General features: G+C 45.8%; 1 protein-coding gene across 1 annotated transcript in view; it reads right to left on the reverse strand.

Moving 5' to 3' along the window:
• Nucleotides 1–15466, reverse strand: part of Pappa (pappalysin 1) — a 237008-nt gene extending 221542 nt beyond the window's left edge. The window contains exon 1 of the mRNA XM_048813215.1: nucleotides 15253–15466. The gene's annotated coding sequence lies outside the window, so the exon portion shown is untranslated. The remainder of the gene's footprint in view (nucleotides 1–15252) is intronic.
• Nucleotides 15467–15472: the final 6 nt, after the last annotated feature.

Consider the following 15472-nt stretch of genomic DNA (forward strand, 5'->3'; position numbering starts at 1 on the left):
ACAGCTCTCTTCGTTGCTCCCACCTGTGAACCCAGCCCTTTCCCTAAGAGCAGGGCTCCATTTCACAATCTCTATTGGTTTCCCACCACCTGCTGACCTAGGGTAGAAGTGGTTATTGATCTAAAATGTTAGTGTTGATAAAGGACCCTCTGGTAGTCTAGATTGAGACTCAGAGCACCGCAGGGCATACTTATAATTATATAACTGTGCAGGCAGAACACTTTATTATTTTTTTCAAAGTAGTTTTCAACTTCTGAAGTGAGTGGTTTTCAAACTATACTCTGTAGAAGTGTAGGATTCAGTGGAATGTTTCAGGGAAATTTTTTTAAAGGACTCACAGTATCATAAAATCTAGAATTGGGAGTCTCCTAACTCTTGCCTCAACTCTAGCACAAACCTAGTAAATAGATGAATACATGGATGGAAGGAAAAGAGGAAGGAGGGAGAGATGGATGGGAAGGGAGGGAGGAAAGGAAGGAGGGAAGAAAAGAAGGAAGGAAGGAAGGAAGGAAGGAAGGAAGGAAGGAAGGAAGGAAGGAAGGGAGAGGGAGGGTTGGTGAGTTATGGATGGTTGGATTCATGGATTAAGGAGAAAAGTCCACAGGGAACAATTACAGGCTAGACCATTTCAGGCCACATTAGAAGTGAACTTGCCTATTTAAAATCTCACAGAAACACAGAGACCAGAGTTTGAATAAACAAAGTTGTAGATTATATTTCTAAGGAATAAACTAATTCCTCCTTTGAGGGAAAAAAGCTCTGAATTCTATTTACTCCATCAAGGGTACAGATGAAGGAAAGTGCAATTCCTCAGTCCAATATGACAGCTCAACATCAACATTCTTATTTTCACAGATCCCCGACAGTGTTCAGATTTGAGAGCTGGGAACAAGCTTCAGGAAATGACCTGGTATGCCCCCTGTTTTTCAGCATTTAAGTCACTCTTTGGAAACCATAGGTCCCTTGGAAAAAAAAAAAAAACTTGTGAAAACTGTGGACTCCAGAAAAATGTGTATGACCTCAACTTTTTACAAAAAAATGTCATGAGATTCGCAAACCCCTTCTCAACAGGGGCGAGAATCCCCTGGCCCTCTGTTGATCTAAAATAGGAATGCTATTCAGGTGTTTTAGTTGGCACTGGGTATTAGAAAATAAATGCTAATGATATTAATCAAAATAAAAAATGATAACAAAAATAATGATATCAGCAATCAACTCACATATGATAATGCTGTAATTGAGATTCCCCACCTGGCTTTGTGGAATCCTTTCTCCAGATAGTGGTCAGAGTGATCTTTGCAAATGGTGCACCAGATATTGCAATTCCATTGGTTGGAGCCCTCTGAGAACTTCCTCACACACTTGGATTAAAATTCGGATCCCATGATTTGGGCTGTTTTGAGGTCAGACACACATGCACACTTGCACACTTGATACTTCCACATGTGGAACTGGCCTGGTCCCTGGTCTGTTCACTAGCATCTCTCACTCTTTCTCCCTAACACCTGTCACTTATCTCTTCACGTGCCTTGCTTTCTCCTCTGTCAGTGAAGCCCCAGCCTCACTATTCAAACCAGTGGTCCTCTACCCCATTCATTTTCTATAGCATCCTATTTTATTTTTCCTAGGATTTCTCACAATCAAGATATAATTTCTCACCATTGTTTACTGGGTTATTCCCCCTCCCACACACCTCTCTCGCCTCTTCATGAGAATACAAAGTCCACAAGGGAAGGAAACTTGCACTGTCTTACTTCCTACCACATCTAATAGTGTTGGGAACACACTAAATACTTGTTCATCTATGGAGACATGCAGAGCTTGGTTTGTTTTGGAAACCTTGGTGTTGTCATTACCACACTGTTGGACCCTGAACAAATATCTTCCTCTCCTTGGACTTCAGTCTTCCCAGATATAAAGGAAAGGATGTATTCTATGTAATGATAGGATTCAGTGATCTCAAGTCTTTGCATTTAAGTTCAAGGGAGCAGGGTTCAAACCCCAGAACATGATGGTAGGTAGAAGAAATGGTCAGGGAAACTATGCCAGTCCTTCACTCCAGTACCTAACTTGGGTTGAAACTTGATGATTTTTGCCTTCAGATTCCCCAACTGTGAGCTGAGCAGTCTGGACGAGGCAACCTATAAATGTTTATTTATCCACTCAGGTGTCTACTCAAAAATATTTGTTAGACCCTGCAGTGTGCCTAGCTCTGGGCAGGTGCCACTGAGCATGGAAGACACCATCATCCTACTCTCAGATGGGGAGAAGTTGCTGGGACACAGGCAGGGGTCGCTGAAGATGCAGGGGCATATCCCCTTATCTTGTATAGTTACACCTGGGACCTCAGCAATCCTCTCCAGGGATGGGTTGGGAAAATCTGAGGGAGAGTGGAGGGGAAGAGTCCTACAGCTAGCAGATAGTGCTCAGAGAGGCCAGGGCCACAGCTAACAGCCAAAGCCATTCACAATGTATCTTCCCTCTATGTGTGGTCCTTCCTAAGGTCCACACTATCAATTATTTTCCTTCACATACCCTATTTCAGTCACCCTGTCTTTCTCCTTATTTAGAGTCATCTCCAAATCATTTCACTCATATAAAAATGCTTACTCACATCTATTGATGTGGCTAGGACTGTGCTTAATTAAATTATGCAGAGAAGAAGACAGAAATGATCTCTCTCTCTCTCTCTCTCTCTCTCTCTCTCTCTCTCTCTCTCGGTACTGGGGATTGAACCCAGGGGTACTCTACCATTGAATTACACCCCAGCCCTTTTTATTTTTTGTTTGGAGACCAGGTCTCATCAAGTTGCCTGGGCTGGCCTCAAATGTGTGACCCTCCTGCCTCAGCCTCCCAAGTTGATGGGATTACAACTGTGTGCCTCTTACTCAGCTACAACCACTGCTCTAAGGAGCTCAGAGACAAGTCTGAGTGACAGATGGGTCTGAAGGCAACCATAAAAGAGTGCAGTAAATGCTTTATGGGAGGAATATAAGGGGCTGTCTGGACTTGGTTAATATGGCAATGGATTAAATGGTCCAAATACTTCCTAACACCATATTTCTAAAAGCTACTGTGGGTCAATGTCCACAGCAGAGGCAAGGATAAAGAAGTGCTCTCATTTGTTTATGGTTCTATGTTTAAAATGACATACAAGGCAGGTCCTACACCTGCAAACATATCCATTACACCTAGTACATGAACAAATCCTGTGATCCTTTTAAGTGGATGAGACTTCTCATGCCTTTGAAATTACAGAGAACTTTCCAGTCCCCACGATAAGGATGGGTATTCCACAATGCAGTGCTTCTCCTTGAGCTTCCCCAGGACTCTATTAATTGCTTAGTTATAGCTGTTCCATGATGTCATATATCTGTTTACCAGGCTGCTTCTGCCCCCACAACTGGTGCTCCTCAAGGGAGGGAACTGTGCCTTGTTCTTCTTTTATAACCCCCATTTCTTAGCTCAGTTTGATATAAAAAGATGCCTCAAAACCAATGAAATAAATAAATGAATGGATGGAAAGGGAAGGAAGAAAGGGAGGAAGGGAGGAAGGGGGGAAGATTTTCCATTCCTAATAACATTCTATCTCCAACTGAACCTCACAGGATGTCTAAGACAGAGGTTTGACACCTAAGAAATGTTTAAGTTATTGAACAGCCACACCGTTTCTAAAAAGCTCACTAATGTCAACCCATAACCATCCCACATCACAAAGGAAAAGAGTAATTTAGGAATCAAGAGACTTGAATTCCAGTTTCAATTTTGCTGCAAATTTGCCACTTAACCTGACTCAAGTAAACTCAGCTTACTTAGCAAGCAAATTTAACTTGCTTGGAACTTGGTTTCCCCATTGGTAAACTGGGCAGATTTGATGAAGCTGCTTCTGTCACTTCAGATCTAGAATCTGGGAAAGGAGTGAGAAAGATACTATTTGTGTTTGCTTTAGCAACTCAGATCTAACCAGTTAAGTGGAGCTGCTTAGTAAAGGAGTTATCCTGGGAGCTCACCAGAGGCTTTGCCAGGGTCTGATGGGCTCCAGTGACAGCCACATCACAAAGCAGCCCTGACATTCCAAAGTCAGTCTTCCACTCAGAATTCCATAGTTCATGCAGCCTGGCCCCCAACATACGTCCCAGATTTGCCTCATAATGTCAGAGGAAGACAGTGTGCCTCCACTGAGCACATTTGGGGTAACATGCCTCAGGCTCTGAGTCTCTAAAGAGGAACCCAAAAAAAACTTTTTGGCAGACACAGCATCTTTGAAATAAGCTATTTCCCCCAGTAGACTACCTAAAGGTGGGGGATGCTCTGGTGGATGTAAATGTTCTTTCTGTTCAAAAGTCACCTGCAAATAAAATGCACAGTGCACAAAATAGAGATTTCTCGGTCATTTTACAGTCTTATGATATGCATTTGAATTTTTTCTCCCTTTACCCTCCCCTTCCTCCATCCTTCTCTTCCTTTCTTCTTGCTTCTTTTGTTCACTGGATAAACGCTCTTTTAAAATATGTGCATTTAGCCACTAGGGGCACTATTGTTCAGATTCCTTCATTCATTCACATTTTCTTTCCTGTATTTCACCCTATCATGGGACACTTACTGGGTTATCCAAGCAACATGGCAAGCCCTGGGAACAGACAGAGATAAAGTTCAACTGGTTTGGATTTGAATTCTAGTTCCACCACCTGTTCACTATGGGTCCTTTAGTAAAGTCATGGGACTTTCTAACTCAACTTCAGAGGGTATAAAGTGCAGCCCTCTGTACAGTACCAGCACATAGTAAGTGTTCATTATAAGCTAGTGCTTTTATTACTGTCATTACTGCTGCAAATGCGTATTCTCCCCCAAGGGTATAAAAACAGTGAACAGAGGATTTTTTTCCAGACCAAAAAGTCTCACAAGATCAAGACAGAAAGGCCCCCATCAGGAAGGAGGGAAGTGGATGAAAACCCAAGCAGCAGATACCAGTGCCAGGACACTAGAGGCCCAGTGAGGTAGTGATAAAGGGGAGAGGGGAAATCCGAGCAGATTTAGGATTAGGTGCTGCAGTGCAGACAAAAAATAAATGCTTTGCAAAAGAGACCAGGGTCTGAGAGGGGAAGACCAAGGCCAAAATGTGGCTTGGATTAGAAAGGCCACAATGTGAGCTGAGGAGGCCCTTAAATACACTGCTCCCCTCCTCCCTCTGTTTTGTAAGACCAGATTTCTATTCCCTTCTGACTTCTTTGCTCAAGGGGAAATGGAATTAACCACTGTGTAATGTTTCTGACTGTGGCACACGCAATAGGTCATGTGCTTTGGTTACGTAATGCAACATGCCTGGGGTTCCTGGACTCTTTCTCCCAGAATCATTAGATATTCAGCTGGTTCTCTTAGCCATTCATCCATGCATTAAACAAAAACACATATAGCTCTTTTATATGCCAGGCACTGTGCTAAGCACTGGAGAAGTTGAGATGGAGAACTCAATTAAATTAAATGTGATAAAGAATTAAATGTGATAAAGAATTCCAGGTGTTTTGATATAAGAATGTAGAAAGTATAATAAGACAGATGGATAAGAGAGGTGGGGAAATCAGTTATACTTTGGGAGGGTCAGGGAGGGATTCCCAGAAGAGAAGAAACGTGAGCAGAATCCTATACAGGCTTAAGTATTCTTTAAATGGTACACGGGAATACCGGAGGAAGATGAGCCAAGTAAGTGACAATAAAAAGCCTTATGTATTTGGGAGAATTTCAAATAATTCATATGTCACTGAAGAGTCTTTATCTAGGAGTAGAAGAGTCAGATTTGCATTTTAGAACAATCTGGCTGTCCAGTGTTGAAGGCTAAATTGAAGTGGGTAGAGGGGCTGAGGCTCAGAGATGTGGACATCACCATACCAGGGAATTAATCACAGAAAGGAAGGAAACGACTCAGTTAACAAAATGTTCAGAAAGAATGGATGGGGTTTGAGAGCTGAGTAAATACTGAGGACAACATTCTAAAATTGGCAACACCAGCCAAGGTAAGGACACAAGGAATTTTGTAAGAAAGATGATTCAATTCAACTCAAACGTGTTGAGTTTGGAGGGCATGTAGATATTCCCAGGGGACAGCTGGATCTATGAATCTTCAGTTCAGCAGAGTTTGGAGATAAATGGTATACCTCAGCAGAGACATGGTAATTAATTGATGGAAAGAACTCAGAAATAAATAGGGGAGCAGCAGACTGTGCCCTGGCCTAGGGTTTAGAAGACAAAGAGTCTCACCCAGATTGGTCACTGATGGACACTGATAGTCACTCTGCAAGCCCTTTCCTCACCAACCCTCAGTTCCACATCTATGATACACGTGGCTTAAACGAGTGCATCTGACTCTCGCACAGTTTCTTTGGTCTTACAGGGATTTTGCTTCCTAAGACTAAGTAACATTTGAAGTGTGGCCAGTCGATGAGACCTTAGAGAACCAGGTCTTTCTGGGATGAGAGTTGGCATGGGGGCCAACATTCATCTGCGGGCACTTTGCCCCTGAGGGTGACAGGCACAGACACCACCTAGTGGAGGAAAATGTGCCCAAAAGGAAGAAGAATGCATTGGTTGCTGATTTCACAATTTTGTCTTTGGACCATGCTGATCAGGATTACAGAACCTTAAAAGGCATCTACTAGAAGAGTATTTAGTACCCAGGCAGATAAACTGAAAACACTCCCATTTTTCAGATGAGGAAAATTGGCTCAGAGAGGGAAAGTGACTTGCCCTAAGTTACACTAATGTAATGAAGGGCTGGGTCTAGAACGGATGTCTCCTAGTGTATAGAGCACTGCTCTGTCTTGAGATAGCTCTGAGTCTGCTCTTACATCTGTTCCCCAAGGCTACCTCTCAGGACAACCTTCCTGACCCCCGTATTCAAACCTTACTCCTTCTGAGTCCTTCTATCAAACAGTCCCTAGATAGGATTTTATTTTGCTGCATAAACATTCACCTGGCATTATGTGATATACAGGTGTACTTGTTTATAGTGTTTCCAACTCCCACACCAATCCCTTGCCCAGAATATAAACCCCCTTAGGATAAAAAGAGTTTTTAAAGCCTAAAACTATATCAAGCAAAAAGCAGGAAATTTAAAAAAAAAACTGTTGAATACTTGTACAGGGAATAAACAAATTTAATTGTCCCTTGTTTTTATCTATTTCTTACATTTTTCTTTTATGAGTATACACATTGCTTTTGGAAAACAAAACATTAATCTATATACTGTGTTTGCCTCTCATTTTAATTTAATTTTTTTAACATTAAGATACTAATAAATCTTACCTGAGTAGAAAAGGAAGGAAAAGTAATTCCTGGCTTTGCCTAAAGAGATAAGCATGTTTAATTCCTAGAGTTACAGAGAATTAGAAACTATGTGTGGTAAGGGTCAGACACACATAGTACCAATGTGAGTTAACATTTGCTGAGTTACTCCATGCTCTAGATTCCATTACTAAGCATTTTCCACATGGAGGCCCAGTTAATCTTCAAAACAACCTCATGAAATAGGAACCAGTATCATCCGCACTTTACAGATGGGAAAAGTAGAGCCTGGAGATATTAAATAACTTGCTCAAGGTTGTGCCACCAGCAGGTGCAACAGTCAGGAAATCAAACCCAGGCAGTCTGACTCCTGAATTCTATGATCAAATACCACAAAACAGTTCCCCAATAAACATGTGCTTCTGCAATTCCTCCCCCCAGGGCTCTAGACAGCTGTCAAAGGCTCTAGAAGCTTCCCTGAATAGTTGGAAATGAAGAGAAATGAAAACCAGGAGTATGTGTGAGAAAGTGTGTGTGTGTATGTGTGTGTGTTGTTATTGTTGATATTGTTACAGAACATCTTGGACTTTCACAAGGACCAGAAGATCTTACTGGGATTCTTATAGGCAGGGCTGAGGATGCTACATGTTTCACAATATATAGGGCAATGCCATAGGCAAAGGATTCTGTCACTCAAAAGCTTGTTACCCAGTAAACCTATGCTGGCCCCTTCTGCTTGGTCCTCCTAAGCCTCCCTCTTTACTTTTCTTCCCTCCAGCTCTCTGAGGATGGACAGGTTAACCCATCTGCAGGTGTACAGGATGGGAGGGGCTCCCAGTGTGTGGAGCCTGGACTGTACCATGACTTTCAGTGAATCTTTGTGTGACCTTGCGGAAGTCCCTGACCCTCACCAAGCTTCAATCTCTGAATCTGCAAACACATCAGCTCACAAACCTGCAGTGATCTAAGATGTCACCTCCTCTTGTGGCTCTCAGGTACTTTTAATTTTTGTAATTTTTTTATCATGACTATCTTTCATCACATGCCAAAAAAAAAAAAAAAAAAAGCACAGACAAAAATGTATGAAAGTCCCAAGTCTCCATAACCTGGCTTTAAGGAATATAGTCAGTTTGCCAATCATCCTTTCACCTTCCTCACTCTTACCCCTAAACTCCTTTGTTTTTATTTGTTTTTTTTCCTGAAGCTTTTTGAAAAAAAAATAGATATATTTAACCCATTAATACTTTGATAAGCATTTATAACAAGTTAGAATCTTTTAAAACAACATGATAATCACAGCCATCAAGATGAACAACTCCCTAAGCTCAGCCCCTGCTCCTTCAAACTCCTTGAACAGAGGAATGTTTCTTCCAAAGGTAATTTTAAAGAATGACAATTTAAGCAGAATGAAGTGAAGGGAAAGTGGAGGAGGTGGAGGCTGGCTCTCTAGCCTCTCCCCTTCCCTGAGATTGTGGGGGCACAGTGTAAAAGTTCCTGTTCTTTCCCTACCTTTCCTTTTGCAGCCTGAAAACCCTGGGGCCCAGGCAGGAGCAGTAAGTTGTCAAGGTCATACAGCAGTAAGTGGCAGGGTTCGGCGGACTTGTAAAGTGCCAACATCAAAGGACTCCAGTGAGGTCACAGGCAAGAGAAGGTTTGCTAACTCGATCGCTATTTATCATCCCCAGTGCGAACCATGATAATAAAGGCACCTGTCTAGGAATGACCTTGACAGCGCAACTCCCTCACATCTCACCTTCTGGCTCCTCCTCACTGTGCTGACATGTGCATGGGGTTCTGATCTCAGCTGAGAGCTTTCCCTGCCATGGTCACACCTGGTCCCTGGGAAAAGAACCACACCTGAAAACCTCTCCCCAAGGCCTCAGGTCACACAGCTCAGAGGACATCAAGCCAGGACCTGAACTCTGACCTGCTGATCCTCAGTTTCAGCTCTTCAAACCACCCAAGAGGCCAAACCTTTCAAATCAGTTCTGAGTTACTGACGTCAGGATCTCAGTTGAACTTTTCCAGAAACTGCATCAAGGTATGAAGCCGAGTTCTCAATGCAGTAAGAGGAAGACAGGGAGGGAGAGGGAACTACCTCCTAGAGAAGCTGCCGATGACCAGGGGCACACTGGAGGGATTCTGCCTTCATGAGTCGTACCTAGGGTCCTGGGATCTTCTCTCTTCCTTATCTGAGACTCCTGAAGGCAGAACTGGCTTCAGAGTGACCCCAAGTTGAGGGGATTTTAGATAATAGGACACATGCCTTCTCACAGGACCAGCTCAGGGCAAAGTGGTAAATGCCTCCGAGCTGAGCTTCCCTTTTTAAACCCCTGGGCTTCACTTGAAATCAGGTGCAAGGAACTCAGTGTGTGGCCCACTGGCAGAGGAATTCATGCTTTCAAGAAAGTACTGGAAGGAGAAGGCATGGGCTGTCAGGGCCCACGGCACCCACACTTTGGGGTGAGCAAGGGGGACTCAGGATGGAAGAAGAGTCCCTTCTCGTTGGACAACTCAGAGCTGGGATGGCTGGATTTCTCTGAAGTCTCAGACAGTAACCAGCTCAGTGAACAGGTGATGTCACCTCCCCTTTGATTCTCACTTTTTCCACCTGCACAACCAGGGCACATCAGACTAGATTTGTGATTCTCCTCAATGATAATCCTCCCACATAACTGGAGAAAGCTTTGAGAAACACCAGTTCCCAGGTCAACCCTAGGCCATGACATCAGGATCCCTGGAGGGTAGCCTGGGCTGAGAGATGCTTTTAAAAGCTGTTGACTTTAATTGCAGCCAGGAATGGTATCTAATGGATCAAAAGATCTCCTAAGCCCCTTTAAGAGCGGTGGTCTGTGAATACTGTTCATGCTCCATGTCCTGGTCCTCAGCTTCCCCCTTGCAGTGAGCTGCTTGATCAAGATAACTGCCAGGTCTAGGCCTGGGCTGGTGATTCCCCCCACACTCCTGAGTTCCCTGCCTCTGGACCTCAAGGTGGCCTGCCTCTGTGCAGGGGGCAATGGAAGGTTCTTCCCTAGGTTCTACAGTCTCCATCACCCCCATATGCCCACTGAATGGCAGTACAGGAGAAAATGAGAGTTTGGAGAACACCTGGGGAAAGAAAAGGAAGCATGTGACTGTAGATCTGTGGCTTCTGTCTGTCTTTGGTTCCCGGTGCTACATGCTCTCCTTCAGTGGCACTGATTTCCCCAGATACAGGACTCGGTGGTTCTGGGCCTTCTTTGTCTCTTACTAGCAAGAGGTTATCTCCATCAGGAAAAGGAAGGGATCACAGTGAAAAGAACAGATCTGAAGGAGTCTAACTGCTCTCCACGTTCCAGTGTCTACTCTCGAAAGACTCCTCAGTAACTCAAGAAGAGAAGCCCTAAAAATGCACAAATGAGTCCTTCTTCCACAAGGCCAAATTGACTAACTGGGAGAGAGGGATGTGGTTATAAACAAGATCCAGCCACCCTGACTGAATCCCTAATACAAGCTGGGACAATGTGAGGTGCTCTCTGCATATTTCTCATTGAAAGATGCTGAAATCATTATGCCCATGTTACAGTGGAGGAAACCAAGCAAAAAAGAGATGAAATGACAACTGGATCACCCAGCAAGAATGGAAAGAGAAATTCCAAGCCTGGTCCATCAGATTATTTGATGTGAAAAGAAAAACAGATACGTTAAGTCAACTCAAAATTTTCAAGTGAGACTTATTCCTATTTCTCATCCTCTTTAATCTATAGATATGCCGTCAGCACAGAGATGCCAAATGGAATGGAAATGTTCTGCAGCTGGGTTAAGGAAGGGTACTCAAGTCCCTTCTCTGCTGACACAGGAAGCAAGCACTTGGAACTTGAGTTCACATGTGGGCCCTGCCCATTAGAAGACCTGTGGGACTTTCATCCAAGTCACTCCAACTCTCTGAGATGCAAACTCCTCTTTTATAAAGAAGGGGCAATGATGTCCATCTCCCAGGGTGGTCCTGAGGGTGAAAGGCTCTGGCAGAAGGCCATGCCCCCAGCAGAGTCTGCCACCCTGCAGGCACCCAAGAGAGGAGGTTTCCTTCTTGCCTGTAAAAACGCCAGGACTGAAATATTTGAAAAATCACATCTACTAATAAGAATGAAATCTGTCAAGCACTTTCTACATGCCAAGTCTGATTCTAAGCACTTTCCACACACAAGCTCACTTCAAGTTCATTCTGCCCTAGGTGATAAGTGCCTACCCCACCTTTACTCTGTGGATGAGGAGGCTGAAGCCCCAAACAGTCAGCTGGCTTGCCCAAGGTCACACAGCTAGTCCAGGGCAAGGGTGGATTCCCCTGTAGGTGATCTGCCTGCTGAAACTGAGTTCTAACCACTGCGGTATTCTAGATGCCAGGTGGGATCACAGATGTTAAGGGAGAGCCATGTTAATAGATGAAGTTCATAAAACCTGGTGCAACTCTTTTTGAGAGGTAGAGTGAGAAGTATGAAGCAGGGGTTGCAGATGGGAGGGATGAAGACTCTGGAGGGAAACCAGCAAACTTAATCCATTCCAACAGTTCTAACAAGAGAAAAGGCAAGCCAAGGTGCTGGGTGGGAGGTAGGGAAATCCCTTTCTCCTTCTGAGTAGGAATTCCAGGGAAGGGGAGTGGGACTGGGGCTGGGAGGCGGGCAACACTTGTGGGGTCCACATTTCACTTATCTAACAGGTTAGGAGAAACTTTAACAAGATTAACTGCTGCTCAGGGCCTCTGCTCCACGGAGCAAATTGAGTCTATTGTTTTCTTTCTCTTTCTTTCAGACTGGAGAGGTGTATGTGTGGGGGGCGCAGATGGGGATGAGGGGCAGGGGTCTGGATCCTGCACCGTGTGATACAAAAGCAAAGGGATGTGTCAGAAACAAGCCCCAAGCCCAGGCCAACTTGAAAGGGAGCCCACTGTGCCAGCAGGAAGGCTGAAGGCTGCATCTGGGTGGTGGGTCTGTGTGGGGTGAGAGGAGATGATGTTTATGAGCTATGTACTCTCAGCATGTAGGGGGCAAGGCTGAAAGTCACTGAAGAAGCTACTGAGGCGCTAGCTGTGCCAGCCAGCACCCACCTGGTCCCTCTCTGTGTCTCTCCCTATCTGGCATAAAGGATGACTGACTAGCTTGGGTAATCTCTGAGGACCCTTCTCACAGAAGCCTTAAAGAATTCTTCAATCCTAAAGACCATTCATCATTAGTGGGTCCCCAGAGCATGCAAGCAGGCACTTTCTAACTTTGTCTTTATTTTTACCTGCATAAACCTTCATATATATATATATATTTTTTTTTTCCCCTCTCCTTCCCTTTTAGAAAAATGAAAGGCATGTTTTCCAAGCCTCAGAAGCAAACTGCTCCTTCACTGTTTCCCCTGCCTCTCAGAAGAGGGCCTGAACTGGTGTCCCTGAAGTTTGAACCTGGGCGGAAATAGCATCCCAGGCCAGCAGATCAGGGAGCACCCCCAGCCTACCGGGAGTGGCAAGGGCTGCCCCTGGCAGACGACAGACCTGGTTAACAGCACCGTAAAATTAGACCTTTATGAAACCCAATTGAATCCTGCAGCAAAGAGTGATGTAAGGCAGCTTGGCCTGACAGCAAGTCAGCAAGCAGCCCTCTGCCCGAAATAGCAGTGTAGTCCCTGCTGAGCGATGACTGCTCTCAAGATAGGTGACCAGGGATTCCTGTGAAAGTGGTGACGCCCAGCCAGAGAAAGCCAGCAGAGGTCAGGCAGCCAACTGGGCACCTGAGGTCCCTGCTCAAGGATGGACTTCCTGCACCCACCTGAGTGTCCAGCCTCTCCCAGCCCCAGCATACAACCAGGAGGGAGCTGGAAAAGCACTTCTGTTTGCTTTTTAATTCAAGGAGAAGCAGGTTCTTTTTCCTCCAACAGTCTGTACTGTGTAGAGGATACTGCAGAAGGAGTCTTTTCTGGCTCTGGGCCAGGTGTTTACACACCGCCAAATCTGGCTCAGACTCAAGTAGGGGAGGGAAAAAAAAATCCACCAGAATCCTCCGGAGAAAAGCTCCTGGCTTTCTGGGGCTATACAACAGCAGTGCCTTTTTTTTTTTTTTCCGTTTTGAGAGGAATGTTATTTCCACACATAAAATGGACCAGGCATTTTATACAAGCAATAATAGCTTAACATCCTCCATCCAATTAAAGTATTTTACTGCAACAATCTTTGTGTGAAAAGAGTGAATGAGTATCAAGAGTACGCATGTGAAGAGACCCTTGTCTGAGTTATAGACACATAAAGCAATCTCCCGTGGAATCCCAGGTGTGTGTGTGTGTGTGTGTGTGTGTGTGTACACACACACATACACACAAACACATATACCCCTTCACTTATGATACCTAAATAACTCTGGGTTCTCCTCTTCAGAGGGGAAATGCTCCAAATCACCATCTAGGACAGGTAAAGGCTCAGAAAAACCAAGTCTATTTTTTTTGTTGTTGTTGTTTTTTAAATCACCTCCAAGCAGCAGACTGCTTTTCATATGCATAAAAAAGGAGAAGTACACACCACATCCTTGAATTATCACTGTCGTCATTATTATTTTGAATACTGTCTCTTCTGTTCCATATTATATCCTGCTCTGGTTGACTAGGGGAGCTAAAAGCGACTGAGCCCGGTTTCCTTCTCCTTTCCCGGGGAAAAAAGGGAAAATAGCAAGCGATGACGATGACGTCAGTTGTGTGTGTTGGGGGAGTCGTTCTTGCTCTCCTTTGGTAGCTGGAAAGTACGGGCTTTGAGGGGACATCTTTTTGGTACAGCAGCAGAGTTTGGGTTCCCTGAAGTGGACTTCATGGAAATAGGATCGTCAGCACATTGTCAGAAAAAGTCCAAGCCAAGGAGAGAAAGAAGCTGACTGTCCGAAGAGCTCTCGAGCTTTCCCTTCTAAGAAAGTGTGTGTAAGGGGGTGGGATCGCAAAACGCCTCCACACGTTTGCTGGCTTGCAGCGAAGGGGGAACCCCTACTCTCACTTTAAGACGTCCCAGGACATGGCAAGAGTGTACAGAAAGGGAATCTCCCAGACAGAAGAAGCAAAACTTTCATTCTCTCCTCCAGCGCCGCCCCCTCCACCCCCCGTTTTATTAAAGGCATTTCCACAGATTCATTTAGAGGGGGAAAAATGAATGTTGGCGCATTTCTAAGGTTTGCAACCCTCGCTAAGTGTCCGGTTTCACTATGGGCTTTGCTGCCTAGGGGAGAGAGAGGGAGGGTAAGGAGGGAGAACTCAAATTCATTACGGGCTCATAAAAGTCCCAAATGAGAAAAGCGCCCCATTTCGCAGCGGGGTCTGGAGAAAGCTGGCGGGGTGTGTGTTAGGAAGGTCTCTCCCCAATTCCGAGTGACAGGCAACGGGCTTTAAAAGCAAAGATATGGGAGGACAGTGCGTGGGGCTGCGGTGTGTGTTGGGGGACTTGGGGGACAAGGGAGGTGGATCCCAGAGGCAGGTTTCAAACAGAGCGACTTTGGGGCACTTCGAGGACTTCTAAGTCTGGTGATCACAACAACATCGTCCCTGCCAGCTTCCAGGGTGAAGGGGCCAATCCAGGGGGCTACGTCCACCAAAAAGTCAGAGAAATCAAGGGTCCCCTAGCTTCCTTTTACATGCAACCCAATTGGGTCATCCTCCCCTCCCTCTCCAACCCAGACAGAGTCCGTCTGACAATGCAGAGAACTGCTTCCGTGCGCTAGGCTCCCCGGGGACTAGCCCTCTCCGACTCAGGGTCTCCAGCCGCCTGGAACGCTCCCCACTCTGCTCGCGGTGGCTGGGGGGCAGGCAGCGACACCTTCCCCGTGTGCCCATTCCTCAGATGGGACAAAGTGAGGCTCCCGAGGTGGCTGCCCCACAGACACACCCGCAAGCCCCCGACCCGCCCGCCACCCGCGTCCAGGCACCCGCGCGCTTCCAGGGCCACGGGGACGGTGCGGCGCCCGTCTGGGCGCCCTCGCCTACCTGTGATCACCGCCGGGGACCTCTGGCCCCCCTCCGCTCGCAGCCACACTTGCAGCGTGAACGCGTCCCGGGGCAGCTCGAGGTCGGCCCGGAGGCGCAGCTGCTCGCCGCGCCCGCTGAAATAGAGCGCCCGACTCGGCGGGCTCGGCTCCTCGGCGGCGCCCCTCGCCTCCCGCTGCTGCCGCCGCCGGGGGACGCGCACGGCTTCCCAGGCACCGCC

Source organism: Marmota marmota, unplaced genomic scaffold (genome assembly GCF_001458135.2).
Source record: "Marmota marmota marmota unplaced genomic scaffold, marMar, whole genome shotgun sequence".
Classification (NCBI taxonomy): domain Eukaryota; kingdom Metazoa; phylum Chordata; class Mammalia; order Rodentia; family Sciuridae; genus Marmota; species Marmota marmota.